Source organism: Myotis myotis, unplaced genomic scaffold (assembly GCF_014108235.1).
Source record: "Myotis myotis isolate mMyoMyo1 unplaced genomic scaffold, mMyoMyo1.p scaffold_m19_p_3, whole genome shotgun sequence".
Classification (NCBI taxonomy): Eukaryota; Metazoa; Chordata; class Mammalia; order Chiroptera; family Vespertilionidae; genus Myotis; species Myotis myotis.
In genome coordinates, this window is record NW_023416335.1 from 181,950,576 (window position 1) to 181,961,902 (window position 11,327).

Here is an 11,327-nt window from a genome sequence, read left to right on the forward strand (position 1 = left end):
TATGATCACGCAGAGCCCATTGGAGTCCTACCCAGAGACCTTTGGAAAGAAAGGATCTTTCTCTTGCTGTGCTTTTGGGTACTTGGGGCCTTATAAACCTGAATCCTCAGAGCTGGATAAGGGAAGGGGGTTGGGGATTTGCTGTTCTGAAATGGGCTGGCAGGCTGATGTTCACACAGAAGAAAGCAGGACCACGATAGACAGAGAGAAAAGAGAAAGAGCCCCAGGGGCATCATTTAAACATCTTGATTACTGACCTAACAATCATTCGCCACTTTTGCAAGCCTGTATCTAGAAGTAGGGAATTTTCTTGTCTGCCCTAGGTGGAGACTAATATATCCAGACGCAATGGAAAGTAGTGTATTGCTTTCCCTTCTCAAAGTGTGCAATTTGGGCAAAAAAGACCTTTGTGCTTCTCAGGTCTTGACCCTTTCTGAAAGAGACAGAATAAGCACTTAGTGTTTGAGTCCTAGGATCAGCGCTGGAAACTTTAAATCTCTTTGCGTGTGAAGTAGCGAATGGCCCAGCCCTTCCTGGGACTGCTTTTAGGAGAAAAGGCTGTGCTCCTCTTGGAAATGGGAAAGGATGGCTATAAACAAATATCAATGCAGTTCCCGAAGAAGGGGGCCAGACTCCAAGAACCGTGCCAAAACTACAGGTCTAGTGGTCAGTTTGCCCGTACACTAGCTCTCTGCATAGGACCTTTGCAGTTATTGTGCTTCAGAAACAGCAACACTGATTTTTTGATAACCATGTGAGGACATCTGCTTCTTACATACCGAAAACTCTCCTCTCCTTGCCACCCCAATAACAACCTTAGTTCCTACCAATAATAAAGTTGACATTCTCCACGGTAATCCCCTAGAAGCTCATAAACACTAATGGGCCACAGAAACCCCAGAAGTTTGACTCTTGTCGCACACTGGTGTCCTCCAAGTTGGGGACAGAGCAAGTGGCACCACAGTTTCTTATCAAAGGAGATTACAGCAATCTAAGTAAATGCTCTGAGACTGGACTCCTCCAAGAAAGGGACTGTTCCTTGTTTGTAATCACACCCAGAACAGAGTGTAGGTCACTGTATGTGCTCAGTAAATGTCAGTGAATTTATATTCATATTACTTTCATATTACTTTTCCAGTCTCTTCTCACACATACTTTTGTACATAATAGTTGCAGCCTTATGATAATAAAGCATTTTGTATTCTTTGTAGTGTTACAGTACAATTTTGGTTAGAGCTGACAACTGGTTGTCTCAAGCTTGAGAAAGAGAGGGGAGAGAGAGAGAGGATGGTAGTAAAAGTGGAAGGTGATTCTTCTAATTCAATATATGGCACAGAAATTTTGAAAAATATTTTTTTCAATAAAATTAGAATATACTCATTTAATATATTGTCTTCTTTCTAATCAATGGTTATAAAGTTTAAGTTAAGCAAGATGAATGAACTTTACAGATTTGCTATACAACCTTGTACCTATAATTGACACTAGTGTGTTGTACACTTTAACATTTAAGACAATAGATCTCATGTTGTGTTCTTTCAAAAATAAAATAAAGATTAAAGAAAAAAGGTAAGAGAGAATTGCTGTGCAGGAAGAGGAAATGTTTGCTTGTCTTTGGATTACTTTGGAGGGATAAAAATAAACCACTCTTAAAGCAAATATTCAACTCATTCTTCCTTTAAAGATGTGTTAAGTCTTGCTACCAAAGAATCATTCATTCATATTTATAGTAAAAAATATCTTTATATTACCTCTTGTTTTATGAGTCCATTTACGAACAAATGCAATACACAGAGGAGTCCTTTTATTCATTCATTTGCATACATTTATTGCATTCCACAAGCCAGGCCCGGTGCTACACTTTAGGAATTCCAAAGCAAGATGAGCAAGACAGAGCTCAGAGTTCTGAGGGTGAGACAGGCAAACCTCAGTAGAGTGTGTTTGTGATGTGATAGAATTTATGTGTGCTGAAGTAAGCAAGCGCCAGGGGAGAAGTATGTAGATTAGAGTGAGATTTTTGTTGGCTGACATGACTCTTGAAATACTGTTAATGTGTAAGAATGTTCTAGGCTAAGAGGACACTATTGAGGAATGCACAATGGAATGATACAACATAATAAATATGAAGCAGATCACTACACTTGGAGTATATGATTCTTGTTGGTTAGTGGCAAAATATGAGAATAGAGAGGAACACGTGGGCCAGATGATATCAAATTAACATATTATGGGTCAAACATTGTCAAGGAAATTATAGAGAGTAGATATATGACATAATTCATTCATTCTTCCAACAAACTATTATTGCATGCCTACTGTGTGTCACGTATGTTTTTGGACACTGGAAATACACCAAAGGTAATGAAAAGTGCTCAATTTCTAGATATATCTTAAAAGTATAGCTCAGTGGTTGGCAAACCGCGGCTCGCGAGCCACATGCGGCTCTTTGGCCCCTTGAGTGTGGCTCTTCCACAAAATACCACATGCGGGCGTGCACGTACAGTGGGAAGTTGACTTAAAACTTTAAGTAAAGTTTATTAAATTAATTTTAGGGAACGTTGTGGAGTGAAAGAAGATGTAGTGTTGAGGATTGAGAAAGGTATGTTGAGATGGTTCGGACATATAGAGAGGATGAACGAAAGGAAATAGACGAAATAAGTATACAAGAAGAGTGTGGATGGGAGAGTTGGAAGGGATTGACCTCAGTAAACGCACCTCAATCAGATTGAGGACGTTTTTAGCAAAGGCCAGCTTAGAAGTACCCTAATTAAGTTAATAACAATGTACCTACCTATATAGTTTAAGTTGAAAAAATTTGGCTCTCAAAAGAAATTTCAGTCGTTGTGCTGTTGATATTTGGCTCTGTTGACGAATGAGTTTGCCGACCACTGGTATAGTTAATAGGATTTGCTGACAGACCAGATAAGGGGAGTAAAAAAAAAGAGATGAGTGACAGCAAGATCTTTGATCTGACCATAAGTAAGAGGGAGCTGTTATTAACTGAGATGGAAAAGAGTATAAAAGCACCAGTTTGGGGGCAGAATTAGGAATTCTGTTTTATACACAATGTCATGTAGGAAACACCTATTAGACATCCAAAGAGATACAAAAGTGGGCTATTAAATACATTGGACTGGAGTTCATGGGAGAGTTTTGAATAGAAATATAACTTTGGAATCATCAGCATATAGATAGTATTCAAAGTCCTAATACTAGGTGACATATAGTCAGGGAAGGTATATAGAAAAGAGAAAAAACTGTATATGAGCTACAGTGAAAACGTTGATGGAAAAGTCCACAATCTGAGTCCTGGGCCCACTACCATATAGAGGCTAAGGCAATGAAAAGGACACAGCAAAAGATACTGAGATAGAATGTAGCCTGTGTGGTAGCTACCATTCTGTCTCATGAAAGTGTGGAAGGAGGAAAAAGTGATCAATTATATCAAATGCTATGATGATAATATAAAAAGAAACCATGGTGTTTAGCAATGTAGAGTCACTAGTGATCTTAAAGAAAGCAGGCCCATTGGTTGGTGACCATAAAACCCTGACTGGAGGGCATTAAAGAGGGAATGGGATGAGGGCATGTAGAGATTGTGAGTATAGGCAACTAAATAAAGAGCTGTGTAAGGAACCAAAAGGAAAGAGGCAAAAAAAAAAAAAAAAAAAGGAAAGAGGCAATAGTTGAAGGGTTAAGTGAAGCCAAAAGAGGTTTTATCTTATTTTTAAATTAAGAGATGGGAAGTAATAGCATCTCTATGTGGTAGCAATGGAAAGTAGAAAGGGAAAAATTAATGATGCAGAGGAAAGAATTGCTGAAGCAATTTCCTTGAGTAGACTACAGGGAGGCAGTCTAATCTTAGGTGAAAGGACTGGCTTTGGCTAAGAATAGGAGAGAACATACATTTTATGGGCACAAGTTCAGGTATGTGGGTTTTATGGCCAGTATTATCCTGGTACCAAAATCAGACAAAGATACCTCAAGAAAATGACAAATCAATATGCCTTATGAAGACATAAAATCCTCAAGAAAATGCTAGTGTGTTGGTTTCATAGGAATGCTATAACAAATTACCACTAACGTGGTGGCTTAAAACAACAGAAATGTATTCTCTCACAGTTCTGGAGGTCAGAGGTCCAAAATCAATATCCCTGGGCTAAAATCAGCCACCTCCCTCTGCGGCTCTAGGGGAGAATTTATTCCTTGCTTCTTCTAGCTTCTGGTGGCAGAGGGCATTCTTGGCCTGTGGCTGGATTACTCCAATCTCTGCCTCTGTGGTCACACTGGCTTCTAGAATTCTTCCTTCTGCTAATATGTAGATTCGTTTAATGTGACTAGAAACAGTGGAAGGGGTATTGTAGGGAGCAGCTCTAGGGTCAAGCCTTGGGATGGCCTGTGGCAGGGCCACAAACAAGTCCCAGCCTAGAGGGCTGAGCTCTCCTAGCATAATTAAGCCTGACCTTGTAGCCCTCCTTAATTCCTTCCTAAGTAGCTAATGGGCTATGGGAGGTGCAGCAAGTGTTGCCAAAACAAGAACATTTATATACATGTTAATCTACCCTTGTTTTAATCAGACTATAAAATAAAGCACCAGCTTTCAGGCTGGGTATTTTGTGTCCTCATCCAGGCACGGGAGGTCCACCGAGCCCCAGCTGCATTCTCTTGTCTGTCTTTTCTTCAATTCTTCACTACCCCTCCTCAGGTTCACCCTTGGCCATGCTGGCATGGCACAGGGTATCATGTAGCAGCATCTGACAGCCATGTCTAAATCTCAGTTCTGGTTTAGGAATCATTTTTATGCTAGAATTAATTGAGATATTGTAGAAGTTCCTAGCTCAGAATTTGGCCCATAAAAATAGACCAGTGAATTGTATTGCTCATTATAATTTTTTAACATTGATGAATTTCACCAGCAAGTGGGTGTGAATGAAGCCATACCAACTTCTAAATCCAGCATAGTCAGTGTCTGGTGATGCAAGAATCCCAGTTCTGTATAAAGTTCCCTTTTCTTTAGTATTTCTGTGAGTCCTCAAGGGATATGTTATACATGCCCATAAAAATGAATTACAGTGGCTGCAGTTATTAGATGCTCACAGACACTAAAGGCATCACTTCTATCTCATGAGTTAAGCTAAGACTTTCTTACTAGTTTTTTAATGAATAGATATTTAGAGTTGTATGTGCATTATATATGCAATTTTATATTCTGTTGTTGTTTGTATCATTTCAAAGTCTTTCAACTTATTGTTAAAAGTCGTTTAAAATTACTTGAACTTGACAGACCATAATTTATTTAACAATTCCTTATTGCTGAACATTTTAATGCAAGGTAACAATCCCTGATAACTTCGTGTATAAATTCGTAATGATATAGGCGAAAGTTCCTGGAACAGATTTCTGTAAATGAAATTGCTGTATTGCAATGTCGTGATTATCTTCCTTTGACTCCAAATTAAGATTCAATGCCATCTGAACGTGTTGGCAACTGTTACTAGTCATGTATAAGTTATCTCTTGCTACATAATACATTACCCTAAAATTTAGCAGCTTCAAACAACAAACATATATATCTCACAGTTTCTAAGGGTCAGAGAGTAACTTAGATGGATGATTCTGGCTCAGGGTTTCTCATGAGGCTTCAGTCCTGCTCTCAACTGGGACCACAGTCATCCCAGGACTTGATTAGAGCTGGAGAATCTAACTCCAAGGTGGCTCACCCACATAGCTGTTGGCAGTCTCAGTTCCTTGCTGGCCATTGGCCAGAGGCCTCCTCAGCTCTTTACCCCATGGATCTCTCTATGGGGCAGCTCACAGTATGGCAGCTGGTGTCTCCAAAACAAGTGATTCAATGAAAAGTGAAAAACAAAACAACCAAGATGAAAGCTCAGTACCTTTTAAAGACTGTAGAGAGAGCCTGGGAAGGCACAGGGGCTTTTCTTTAATTATTGTCAGCTGAATCCAGTGGCATTGGCAAAACCACGTCCTGGAAACAAGCTTTGCCAGAGGCAGGAGTGTTGTCAGCTTGACCTTCAGCCCAGGTGCCAGGGGGTGGGTTTTGTTATTTAAATCCAGCCAAGCACCAGGAATGAATACAACTCGGGCCCACCCAAGAATGCACATAATCTCCTTTGTCTTGACTTTCAGTAAAACTTCCTGGTTTTTGCTGTATAAAATAAACACACTGTATTGGCTCTGGGTCCCTGTCTCTCCATCAGAGGACAGTGGTCCCACCCAGCCCTAGCCTTTTCCTTCCATCTCTGTGTTTGTCTCTTTCTTTCATTTTCTCAATCACCAGCAGCTCCTACTCAGGAACCGGACCGCTCTCTAGCCACTCTCGAAAAAGAGAGAAATATTCACAAAAGACTTGGTCTCTGAAGTCACATACTGTCTCTTTTGTTTCATTTTATTTGTTAGAAGCAAGTCACTAAGTCCAGCCCACACTCAAAGGGAAGAAAATTGGGCTTTACTTTTGAAGGGGGGAGCACCTGAAAGAATTCATGGACATATTTTTAAAATCACCATAACCTAGGAGTTAGGCCTCTCTCCCTCTATTTCTTCTTTCCTCTTTCTTCATTAGCTAAAGAAAAAGGGGGACATGCACCCTAGCCCCAGATTCCCAGGAAGGATCTTCAGAAGACTAGAAGAATAATTCCAAATAGGCAATGATTGGTACTATCTATATTTTTAAAGCCCCTCGTAAAGCCCACATTGTCACCAAATCATAGATATTCCCACAAGGTATTCAGGGGCTGTGTGATGGCAGCCCCTGAAGGTGAGAAATTTCATCTGTGGCCAGACCCTATTGCTGGGATTCAAGATGCACGTCCCTCAAGCAGAATAATAAACAGAGCGAAAGGATTCTGATTAAGAGGGCTTCCACCATCACAAAACTGCTAATGGTTTGGTATTTGTCACCTTATAATTATTAAGATTTGAATTGGTATTTAATATCTGGGATAAATAGAATAATTAAATTTTTTTTTTTTTTTACTGATTTCAGCGAGGAAGGGAGCGGAGAAGAGAGATAGTAACATCAATGATGAGAGAGAATCATTGAGTGGCTGCCTCCTGCACACCTCATACTGGGGATCAAGCCTTCAACCTGGGCATGTTCCCTGACCAGGAATCAAACCATGACCTTCTGGTTCATAGGTCAATGCTCAACCACTGAGCCATTTCGGCCAGGCAAACAGGATAATTTTTTTAAAAAATTGTATCAGGGTACATGATTTTAAAAAACATGGATATGTTTAATGCTAGGAAATTATTCCAAAAACGCAGGTTGGAAAGAAGCTGTAGAAAAGGAAGTTGCATGGAGCAAGTAAGAGAAGGGTTACTCTGCAGGGAACTGCTCCAGTGGAAGCTCAGATCACCTGCAAGCTTTGAAGGACTCACTGGATCCTTATCTGCCTCTCCCTACCAAACTCTTGCTGATAAGGATTTTAGAAGGAGGCAAAAAGGGAGGTGCCTCAGAACTACTTAGCTCAGAGCCAGCAGAGCTTTTAACTACCTCAGTCTTTGAACTCCAGGGGAGTTGGTAAGGTGAGGTCTGAAGGTGGCAGAGCTCTTACGGTATTAAAAACATCTGATGAAGATCTGTTCACAGTGAAAGAATTCCTGAGAAAAATATCAGGTCTTTATAGGCCAGTGATGACGAACCTATGACACGCGTGTCAGAGGTGACACGCGAACGACTTTTTTTGGTTGATTTTTCTTTGCTAAATGGCATTTAAATATATAAAAAAATATCAAAAATGTAAGTCTTTGTTTTACTATAGCTGCAAATATAAAAAAATTTCTATATGTGACACGGCACCAGAGTTAAGTTAGGGTTTTTCAAAATGCTGACACACGGAGCTCAAAAGGTTCGCCATCACTGGTATAGGCACACACAACCATTGTTCTGTGACTGGCATGAGACACGCATGAGAGAAAAAAAGTTGGAGGGAAGCAGGAATACTGTAACTGCCATGGGAGCTATCCTCTGTTACTGAGCATACCCAGGACTTAGTGCTCCCTAAAACTATGGAATGCGTCCCTCAAAGACTAGATTTAAGGCCAAAAAAAACAAAGAAGATTTTGCCTGGACCTGAAAGGAAAATGCTTCTGGAAGAATGAATACTCTGCAAAGCAGTAAATTGAAAATGCCCATTTTGATGATGTTAAGAGTGAGGGGTGTACTCATAATTATAGTTAACATTGATTGAGAATTGTGTGTCTTGCAGACTGCTGAGTCTTTACAGGCATTATCTTGTTTCATTCTCATGACAACCCAAACCACTTAACATCATCCCCAATTGCAGATAAGATACCTTAGCTCTCCAAGTAACTTTAACTCCTGTTCAAAGTCCCACCACTGGCAAGTGGTCAAGGTGAGATTTGAATGCCATCTCAAGCTTTATCAACTGGATGCTAAACTCCTATACTCTGAAGGTTGAATGATTTTGTAGTTAAAAGGCTGACTTGATTGGGAGAAGGAAGAACAAAGAGCACCAGATTCAGAATAGGTAGGATCTAGTAACAGATGTTTTTGTAGCATGTTCACTTGTTTCATATAGATGGGGTTCTTGGGCAAGGCGGTGGAACAGCTGTGGAAACCACGAAACCTTAGGAGTGAGCTGGTGCTGATCATATCAGGTGTCCTCATAACCCACTTCCCAACAGGGGGCTGTAGAGGCACTAAGGCTGGTTAGGGTGGGAAGCAGGTATTCCAAAAGGAGCCATCGAGCAAGGCCACACAGGTGTGTGTAACCCTAACAAGAGGATAAAGAGGGTGGGTCATCTGATCAGATTTTTGTCCCCAGATGATTCTTAAGCAGAATACAGCTGTTGGTTCCAGGCCACAAAGGCCCAGCCCCATTTCTGAAGGACCCTGTAATGGGGAAAAGGAAGCTGTAGACAGAGGTGAGTAATCTATGAAGATGTCACAAAGTTGCCCAGTGCCCTGATCATGTGTACTACTCCTGCTCTGTGTGGGCATGGCAGCATTGCTCCTCTCAAGTGTATGGGAGTCTGTGACCTTGGGAGGAGGGAAGACCAAAAATACCAGAGCACCCCAGTGAATACATTGTGCATTTCTCCAACTGCAACAATGATGTGTGGATGGGGTGCAGAAGATCTTTGTCTGGGATTGAAACGTTCTAGAAGACAGACTGTCTCCTGCACATGCTTTGTGCTCAATGGTCTATGTGTTCAGATCTTCCCTTTATCACTTATTACTTCTTTGACCTTGAGAAATTACTTAGCCTCTATGAGTGTAAATTTTCTCATCTATGTCATAGATATAATGATTCCCACATTATAAAATTGTTTTGAGAATAGGTGACAATGTATTGAAAGTATTTAACAGAGTGAATAACACAAGGGTCTGATAATGGATTATTGAAATATTTATGTATTAGAGAAGAAAATGCTAATTTATGAGCTGGTACAATGTTTCATATTTCATAAGAAGATATCTGAGCCTTCTTTTTAAAGCACAATGCCCTGAGAGGCTCTGGGTAGAAAAGTTGAAATTTTTGGTAGAAAAGGTGAAGAGCATAGCCTGGATGAACTGGAATTAGAGCATTTTTAAGATGTTTGCTGTGCTTTGCTGTGCTGTAAACACCTTCTGTGTCTTTCTGTCTTCAGAGTCAGCTACCCTCACAGCCTCTGGTAAGGCTCCGGGTATGGGTTAGGGACGTGCAGGCTTCAGGGCCTGTCTATCATGTGGGAAAGAGTGGTAGAGCGAGATAGAATGCACAAGATATGAGATGCAGTGTGGGATTGGGAATGCTGCCAAAGCAAGAAATCAGAAGTAGGAATGAGCAGGAGAAATGGGAGCCCACCAAAAGTCTTCAGAGTAACTACATCACAGCTAGATGTAGTAAGGGAGTTTGAGCAAATATTCTTCAAATCGTGAAGTACAAGATACTGAAGAAGGTTCAAGGACTTTGAGAACTTATTTAAAAAATATATATATTTTTATTGATTTCAGAGAGGAAGGGAGAGGGAGAGAGAGATAGAATCATCAATGATGAAAATCACTGATGGGCTGGCTCCTGCAAGCACCCTACTGGGGATCAAGCCCGCAACCTGGGCATGTGCCCTAACCTGGAATCAAGCTGTGACCTCCTGGTTCATAGGTTGATGCTAAACCACTGAGCTACACCAGCTGGGCACTTTGAGGACTTATAAACAAGTGGTACTTGTGTTACAATTATTCTCAGTTGGATTCCAAACTTAATCACGTTGACTTGCTAGTAAAAAATGATGATGGGCCTTGAAGTACTCAGTTTCATCTTTGTTTTCATAAAGGCATTTTTAAAAAAAATCTTTATAATTGAGATGTGCCTTCTTTTCCTCCCCATTGCCCCCCTCTACCCAGGTCTTCGCTACCCTATTGTCTGTGTCCATAGGTAATGCATATATGCATATAAGGTCTTTGTTTAATCTCTTCCTGCACTCCCACCCCCCCCTTCCCTCTCAGAATCATCAGTCGGTTCCATTTCCATGCCTCTGATTCCATTTTATTCACCAGTTCATTCTGTTCAATAGATTTCTTATTCATTTATTTTGATTTTTAGATTCAATTGTTGATAGATATGTATTTGTTGCCATTTTGTTGTTCATATTTTTGTCTTATTTTTCTTCTTCCTCTTCTTTTTTTTAAAAAAATATATTTTATTGATTTTTCACAGAGAGAAAGGGAGAGAGATAGGAAGTTAGAAACATCGATGAGAGAGAAACATCGATCAGCTGCCTCCTGCACATCTCCCACTGGGGATGTGCCCGCAACCCAGGTACATGCCCTTGACCGGAATTGAACCTGGGACCTTTCAGTCCGCAGGCCGACGCTCCATCCACTGAGCCAAACCAGTTTCGGCATCTTCTTCCTCTTCTTAAAAAATGCTCTTCAACATCCTATATAATAAAGAGCTAATATGCAAATGGTCATCATACCATCATGCCATCACACCATAACAGCATAGACACTCAACACTGGGGAGAGAGGAATGGGGACCAGCCAGGCACAAATAAGCTCATGAGAGAGGAATGGGGACCAGCCAGGCTGCAGCCCAGGAGAGGGACAAGCCGCCCACCCTGCAGTCTCTGGCACCAGCAGCTGCACCTGTGCCTGCGGCCTGGGAGAGGGACAAGCTGCACACCCTGTGGTCCCGGGCACCAGCAGCAGTGCCTGCACCTGTGGCCCAGGAGAGGGACAAGCCGCCTGCCCCGTGGTTCTGGGCGCCAGTGGCTGTGTCTGCACCTGCAGCTCGGGAGAGGGACAAACCACCCTCCCTGTGGTCCTAGGCGTCAGCGGCTGGGGCTGCGACCTGGGAGAG